Here is an 8,227-nt window from a genome sequence, read left to right as displayed (position 1 = left end):
CCTCCTCCTCCTCTTCTACCACCTCCTCCTCCGCCTCCTCCACCTCTTCTCCTCTTCCTCCTTTTTTCCTCCTCCTCCTCTTCATCAGCTCCTGCCTCTCTCCTGTCTGTCGTGTGGTGAGTAGCTTTCCTGCCACGCCTCCACTGTCACAGCTTCAACACAGGTGCAGGAACTACAGAGCCAAGAAACCAAAGGCTGAATTGTCTGAAACCGTGACCCAAAATAAGCTTTTCTCCTTTAAGGATATTTTTAAGGATTGTGTCACAGTGACAGAAAAGTGACTGACCCAGGACTTTTGGAGTCAAGAAGGAAGTCCGTTCGTAGAGAGAACTGTGTGATCATCAAATCCTCAAGAGTCTCTGGGCTTAGGCACAAAGGACGTTTTATTAAATGGGAGAGGTGAATAAGCCCAGAAAGAACGTAGTTGTGTGTGTGTGTGTGCTTTTCAGATTTGGAAAGTTTTGATAAAAATGCTTGAGGTGCTAAGTTAATAAAGAGGAAAGATTTTACCTTGGCTATTTTCTCTGAATGGAAACTTCCCTGTTGGTTATATAAGCAGTAAGTAGTCATTCTTAGGAATCCTACAGGGTTGGGAGGGAGCTCCAGGAACAAAGCTTTCAGGAATCATCACTGTGCCAGGCCTGGGTTTGGGGTATGAAGTTGCCTTTTAGTGCGCGGTGCTCCTGTGGGTAGACCGCCCCCCCCCTTCCCATACGGAGGTCCAGTAAGCTAATTGATTCACCAAGCAAGACTCATATAGGATAGTTTCCTGATTTTTCATCAGTGTCCTGTCAGGGGTTTAACAGAAATCTGCTCATGCCTCCCCAGGAAAAGCCATGCAAAACAAGGGTTTTGAAGTTTTAGTTTGTACTTGTTTGCCTGTGAGCCTTTCAGCACAGGATGAGACATAAAATCACGATGGTTAGTGCATCTTAGAGCAAAGCTGCAGGCATTTCTGTGGGTTCTGGGGATTTGAACTCTGGTTCTCTTCCTTCTGTAGGAAGCATGTTAACTGCAGGGCATCTCTTTAGCCTTGCCATTTCATTTTTTGAGATAGTATCTCACTGTGTTGCCTTGGCTGTCACTGAACTCTTGAGAGAAACCTTTAGTCCCTCAGGCAGGTGAGACTGCAAATACCACCCACCACACCTAGCTTGACCTGTTCATTTTTACCTTCTTTTTTATTTTATTTATTATTTTTATGTGTATGAGTGTATTGCCTGCATGTAGGTAAGCGCACCTGTGTCGTGCAATGCTCCCAGAGGTGAGAAGAGAGTGTTGGATTCCCTTGGAACTGGAGTTACAGACAGTTGTTAGCTGCCATGTGGGGGTGCTGGGAATCTATCCCCAGTCCTCTGCAGGAGCAGTCAGTGCTCTTAACCTCTGAGCCATCTCTCCAGCCCCCATTTTTAACTTCTTTATTCTTTTGTGTGTGGTGCTAGGAATTGAATTTAGGGCCTCACACATGCTAAGTAGTTAGTCTACCACTGAGCCACATTCTTAGCCCAGCACTTGTCCTTCGAGCTAATTTCAAACCTGCCTGCCTTCTTCCCTCCCTTCCTCCCTCCCTCCCTTCCTTCCTTTCCTTTTTCCCTCCCTCCCTTCCTTCATTTCCTTTTCCCTCCCTCCCTCCTTCCCTCCCTCCCTTCCTTCCTTCCTTTCCTTTTTCCCTCCCTCCCTCCCTCCCTTCCTTGCTTCCTTTCTTTCCTTTTTCCCTCCCTCCCTCCTTCCCTCCCTCCGTTCCTTCCTTCTTTCTTCTCTCTCTTCCTTCCCTTTATTCTTTAACTCTTAAATTTTTAATTAAGTCATCATATCATTTGAATAGAGCCTTTATATTAAATATTTTTGTTTTATCTTGAGCAGGGTTCTTTAATGCTTTTTGGCTATGAAAGAATATAGACTATTTAAGTTTGCCTTTCCAAGGTCCGTAGCACAGCTCTCCAGGATCCTACCCCTTTGGGGGATACAATGTGGAAAGCACAACCTGGGGAAAAGCTGTATGCTTGGGGCAGGTCCCATTTCTCTGGCCCCTCTTTGTTTTCTAAGCATTGATGACAGTAAGAGTGTTCAACCTTCTTTTAGAAGCAGTGCCATAAATATCCCACATACTGCACAGCCCTAGACACACCAAATAAGCCATTGGGAAAACCAAGCTTGTATTTGAGATCTATCCAACTTGTCCCTTTAGACCTCCGTAGCTATTGTGCGGCCATGCGTCTATATAGTGCATGAACATATGTGCTCTTATTTTATTTTTCTACTCTTTACTCTGTTTTCCGCAGTGTCAAGTCGTGTACAGCAAGGCTCAAATTTCATTTTATGTCTTTTCTAAATACAAATGTCAGTGATCATTAGCTTTACCTTGGATGTATTCTTGCTTTTCTGGAATCATGTTTCATCTATCCTGCATATCTTCCCAAGCTTTCTAATACCTTTAAAAATACAATTTGGAGGACCAGGCTTGGTGCTATGTGCCTGTCATCTTGGCACTTGGGAGACTGAGGTAGGAGGATTGCAAGTTCTATATATAACTGTACATCACTATCTGTCAGGAACCAACTGCAAACAAAACCGAACACAATTTTAAAGACTTTTTATTTTTGGTAATTTTCCAGATTTTTCTAGTTCTGTTGGGAGTTTGGCCTCTTGCTACCTTTATTTACTTTTTGAAAGAAAAAGCCTTCTTAAGGAGCAAAATAATTCACAATTTTATTTGAAATCATATGTAACTTTTAGTTCTGGTTCATTAATTACTTTCTTGTATTGGTTTGTTGTTCAATATCTGTTGATCGTACTTCCTTGAAAATTACACTTTTTGAGTAAAGGAATATTGTTTTATATTTGTACAGGCCCACCACAATGAACATAACACAATTAAAAGCCAATTTGAAGCATCTGATAGCTGAAAAAGCTGGTCTATGGGACATGATAAATATTCATCATAATCACAAATCTTCCAGCTTTACCCTCATAAATCCTTGCTTAATCCATATATCCAGTTCTCTATTCAGATGTATACCATCTTTTTCTGACTCCCCGCAAACTGCCTTTATGAAATTCCTCTCAAGGACCGAGAGAGCAAGCATATGCCAGACACATCTACAGCTTTGTAAATCTGTTTACAAAAAAAGGTGGCTCTTTGCATCGTTTCTGATCCCTTAAGTGTGAAATCCATCTGGAATTTAGGACAATGGAAGGTTTATTTCTCATCATAAACTTGCAAGCTTCTTTCAATTAAATAATAGAATGCTCTAATCCATGAGAGCTTCTTTACCCTCCATAGATAATAAGAGCTACATTTGTTCAGTGGTATTTCCTGCCTCATTCAGTCAGTACACACACACACACACACACACACACACACACACATTCACATGGATACACATACACAAGAATATTTGCATACAAGTACATGTATGTATGTGCATACTACATATGTAAATACAAATATGCATGTGCTTATATCCTATTATACCATCCATTTTGATTTTCCCCCTTTCTTATTTGTTTCTTTACCACATGTAAAGTATGCTGCCATTGCTGGACTTGTATATTTAAGTTATTCTAAATTTTGACAACAGGTAAACGGGCATGTGATGGTTGTTTTTTAATTGCCAACTTGACACAGTCAGTCAAGAGTCACCTGAGAGGGGTGTTTTGATGCAGAATTTTCTAGATCAGTCTGGTCTGTGGGCATGTCTGTGGGGGATTATCCTGATGCATTAAATGAGGTGGGAAACCCTGCCCACCGTGGGTGGTGCCATTCCTTATGAAGGGGATTCTGAACTACAAGTGGAGAACGTGAGCCAAGCACTAGCATGCATATCCCTGCTGCCTTGACCTCCCTGAAATGGTGGACTGTGAACCAAACAAACCTGTTCTCCTTAAATTGCTTTTGTCCTGATGTTATATCACAACAAAGGGAAATGAAACTTACACAGAGCATAAGGCTAATCTGATGACCTAGGTGCCAATGGCTCATGAGCCCCAGTAAGAGTTAGGTGTTTTATTCCAGTCAGAACAGGTTAAAATCATTCACAGATTCGTTGACAAATAAGAGGCACTAGGAAAAAAGCAAGACAAACTACACAGCTTCGTTAGAGCCCTTTGTTCCTTAATATTCCTTTTCATGAACTTAGATTTTGATTTAGAATACATCTACATAGCCTCCATGGTACAAGTTCAGTCTTTGTTTGTTAAACATTTTGCTGAAGAAGTATATTAATTGCCAAAGTTTTCTCAAAGTTTGCAAAATAGAGTAAAAATTCTTAAAGTATTTGAAAAATTAAGAGGACTTTTGGCATTTTTAGCATGACAGTACGAAACAAAAACCTTCGATGGAGGATTTAACAGAGTTTAGGGTATTGGTGACATATCAGTTATGAAAACAGATTTGTGGGATTGATTGGCTAAAAGGAAATTGATAATTTAAAAATGTTTTTTAAAGTATTTCTATTTTGTGTGTATAAGTGTGTTGTCTGCATGTGTGTAAGTGTACCCGTGCCATGCAATGCCTGCAGAGGTCAGAAGAGGGTGTCAGATTCCTCTGGACTTAGAGTTACAGATGGGTTTTACCCACCATGTGGGTACTGGAAATCAAACCAGGGTCCTCTGCAAGAACAGCCAGTGCTCTTAACCACTGAGCCATTTCTCCAGCCTGGAAATTGGCAATTCTTTAATGAGACTCTAAGTATATCTTTTTTCCAAAATCCACAATTAACATTTGTGCCAAAATATAACCAAAGATTTCAATCCATTTTTCAGAATTCAAAAAACACCAACCTTGAACTTCAGGTTGTGAATCCCAGTCCTGTATGCTAATCTGGTAGAGGAAAAATTTGTTTGACGGATCATTTATAAATAAAAAGGATAATTTGTGTTATTTGGGGTCTGCTCGTAAGATTGGAGTTGAGCTGACATCACAGTCACTGTGCATCTTTGTACTCCCGGTGCCTGTCGGGTTGAGACAGGCAGCATGATGCTGACAGGCCATGTGCAGCAAGCGCTCTAGTAGTCTCCACTGTTAGCACTCACCCAAACATGATCTAGGCTTCCCCCTGCTTTTTAGCAGCACCGTCTGGGGTTAAAAGATGATTAAGATGTTGTGTGTGAGATACACAAAAATTCAATAAAAATTTTTTAAAGTTTCCAAAGTACAAAGGATCATGTAAAACAACAATAAAATTAAGTAAACTGTTTTTAAAAAAATGTAAGGGTGAAAACATTCAAGCTTCAGGTTCATACTTGGCAGAATGCCATTCCTTAATAAATGATGGCAGAAAAATCGATAGAACTTAAAATAAGATTTGCATTTATTGTGGGTACACAAAAAATAAAAGTATAAAAAATGCACTAGAGAGATGCGATTTCAGGATCGTGGGAGGTGCCCAGGGTAAACAGTGGGACTTTCCGTTTTGTTTATGTAGTTGTTTGTTAGGCCGTTGCACAGCACTTATAGTCTCTGAAACTTTTAAACTACTTTATTATTTTTAATTTTATGTGTATGAGTGTATTGCCTGTATGTGTGTAAGTGAACCCATGTTGTGCAATTCCATGGTGTTCAGAAGATGACGTTGAATCCCCTGGAACTTGAGTTACGATTGGTTGTTAGCCACCACGTGGGTGCTGGGACCTGAACCCAGGTCCTCTGCAAGAGCAGCCAGTGCTCTTAACTGCTGAGCCATCTCTCCAGACCCTATCCTCTGAAATTTTGATGTGCCTGAAATATGTTAAAAAATCTATAAAAATACTATTTAAATAAATGTAATAAAAAATTTAAATCTCAGAAAAAAAATTCCTTGCTGGGTGCAGTGGTGAAGTCATAAATCTTCGTGATTTCAAGGCCAGCCTAATCTGCTTAGTGAATTCCAGGCTGGCCAGGGCTATGTCCTGAGATGCTATCTCAAAACAAACAAAAAAATCCCAACAGTGAAAAACTTTATTTCAAATATATTTTAGAGTCTGTGTGTAATTAGCATTGCTCTGCAGATTCTGAAATTTAATGTGAACAGACAAATGTGCAAAATGGAGGTATACTGAATTCCTGCAATTGTTCATCTAGCTTGGTTGTTTTCTTTTAACTGAAATTAGTACTGACAGTGATGATGACATAAGTTGTATCATTTTGCCCATGTTCTGAATACCGATGAGGTAGGGTGCCATTCTATGTTTGTTTACATTTCTAAGGATTTGGGTATGTAAAACCTAATATATATGGACCTAACTGATTGAAAAAAAGATGATAAATTGTGATCAAATCTGAATCTTCATTCTTTGTAGTAAAAATAGCATGCTGAGCAAATTGGTAGAATAACAAATTATAGGGCAGATGTTTAGCCTGCTTAAGAAAATGTAACTATTTGTTTTTTCAGTGATACTATTGCATACAATTTTCCTAATAGTTACCATGCTTATAGAACAGATCTTTTCTGATAGCTATTACATTTCCTTAGAAACTCAGATAATTGGATTTTTCCCCCATAAGCCACCTTAATTTCAGACATGGGGCTGGCCCACCTTCACCTCTACTGTTAAAGCAGTTTGCAGTAACATTGTGAAGTTATAGACAGGACATCTGAAATTTTAAATTTGGTAAGAATTATGGCATCTTTGGAAACAAAGTATGATAATGTCTTAAACAACTAAAACTGGCAGATTGAGAGTTTTAAAGTTAAAGAAATGGGCATCTTTTCTCAAAGGCCAGTACTCTTTTGGTTGTTCAAACTCTGGATCGTAGGGACAGTGTCCCTCTCTGTATGCTAATCCTGGCTGTTCTAAACTAAATCTCATTAAGAACATGGAAGTGACTGTCTCTAAATCAAAACACCACATCCTGAAACTCAGGACACTCGATGTTGTAAAAGAGAGAGTGGTGCATAGAGTCTTGAAAACCTTGGTGAACTGACTTGTCCTAAACAGACAAGATTTTGATCATCCCAAATCTAATAAGCCTGTTTCCAGAACAGTCTAATGGTGAGTGCTTTTAGGTAGCCTGTTTGTCAACACAGAAAAATTACTTCCAGAATCCTTCAAAGAATATCTTCCTTTCAAAAGAGCCTCCATTGTGTTCACAAGCCCTATGCCATTGGCCTCTACTGTTTTCGGTGTCCCAGCTGTCTGAAGTACATGCAGCCATTGCTTGGATAGGTAAGCTCTGAGAAGCTAGAAAGTGGTTAGGGTTATAGGTTAGGTCTGTAGTGATGGCTCCAATATCCTCAAAGCCATGCATGGAGAGAGAGACCAAGAGCATTCGCAGTGTTGGACCAGTGCCTCATCACTGCCTCGAGGACTCAGCAGAAGCCTAAGGTTAATATGAAAACATTTGAAAATGCTTGTAAAGTATACAGAAGGGAACAAGATGCCTCCACTTGCTGGTGGTTTGAAAACATCAGTGTTTAAAGAGTTATTTAGAGCTGATCAATAGCGGCGTTTTTGTTCTGATTGGTCATATCTAAAAGTGGGCCTGGAAATCTGTCCTTTCCAATAGCTGATTCTAAATTTCATGGGTAAGTTTTTCGCAAGATATATTTGCAAAGAAATGCAGACCAGCAGCTCACTGCTCCTTGTCTACTTTACAAGCATTTGCATTTTATTTTATCTGCCTATCTGATACTTAAAAAAAAAACCCAACCTAAACCAAACCAAACCAACCAATGACTCAAGAACAGAATAAAGCATTCCATACAGAACTGTCAAGACAGTAAAACAGACTATGGTGGAAACAAAAATATCCCTTGGAAAATAAGATCTTTCGTTCAACAGTGCTTAAACATGGAGAATGAACTCCAGAGGCTAAGGCCAGAGTTCTAAAATTGAGAAACGGTTACTATTCAAAGTTAGGTATCACTGAGTTAAAGGTGACTTGTGCACAGTACTTCATGATGGGAAATTAAGGAATGGTGCTACACAGACAAAAGAATGGATTGCGATTTTGAGGTGTAGGAATCCCACCCCTCACCCCATGATGGGGTCCAAGGAGACACTCAATGTACTCCAGGCAGTGGGGTTGTCTTAGACTCAAGTACATACGAGAGGAATATTTTTTGACGTCAGGGTAGATGTCGCTCTAAGATGCTTTATAACAAGTTCTGATTATCCTAGGAATGTCAACATTTGAGAAAAAGCCCTTAGTTCTCAGTTCACAGTCATTTTCAGTAAGAGTTGTGATTTACCTGGAGTACAAGATGTTCTCTATATTTCTGTTTCATCATAAAATTAGTGGTTACAT

The sequence above is a fragment of the Nannospalax galili genome, unplaced genomic scaffold (assembly GCF_000622305.1).
Source record: "Nannospalax galili isolate Female #2095 unplaced genomic scaffold, S.galili_v1.0 scaffold917, whole genome shotgun sequence".
Lineage (NCBI taxonomy): Eukaryota > Metazoa > Chordata > Mammalia > Rodentia > Spalacidae > Nannospalax > Nannospalax galili.
Note: the sequence above shows the minus strand (reverse complement) of the source record.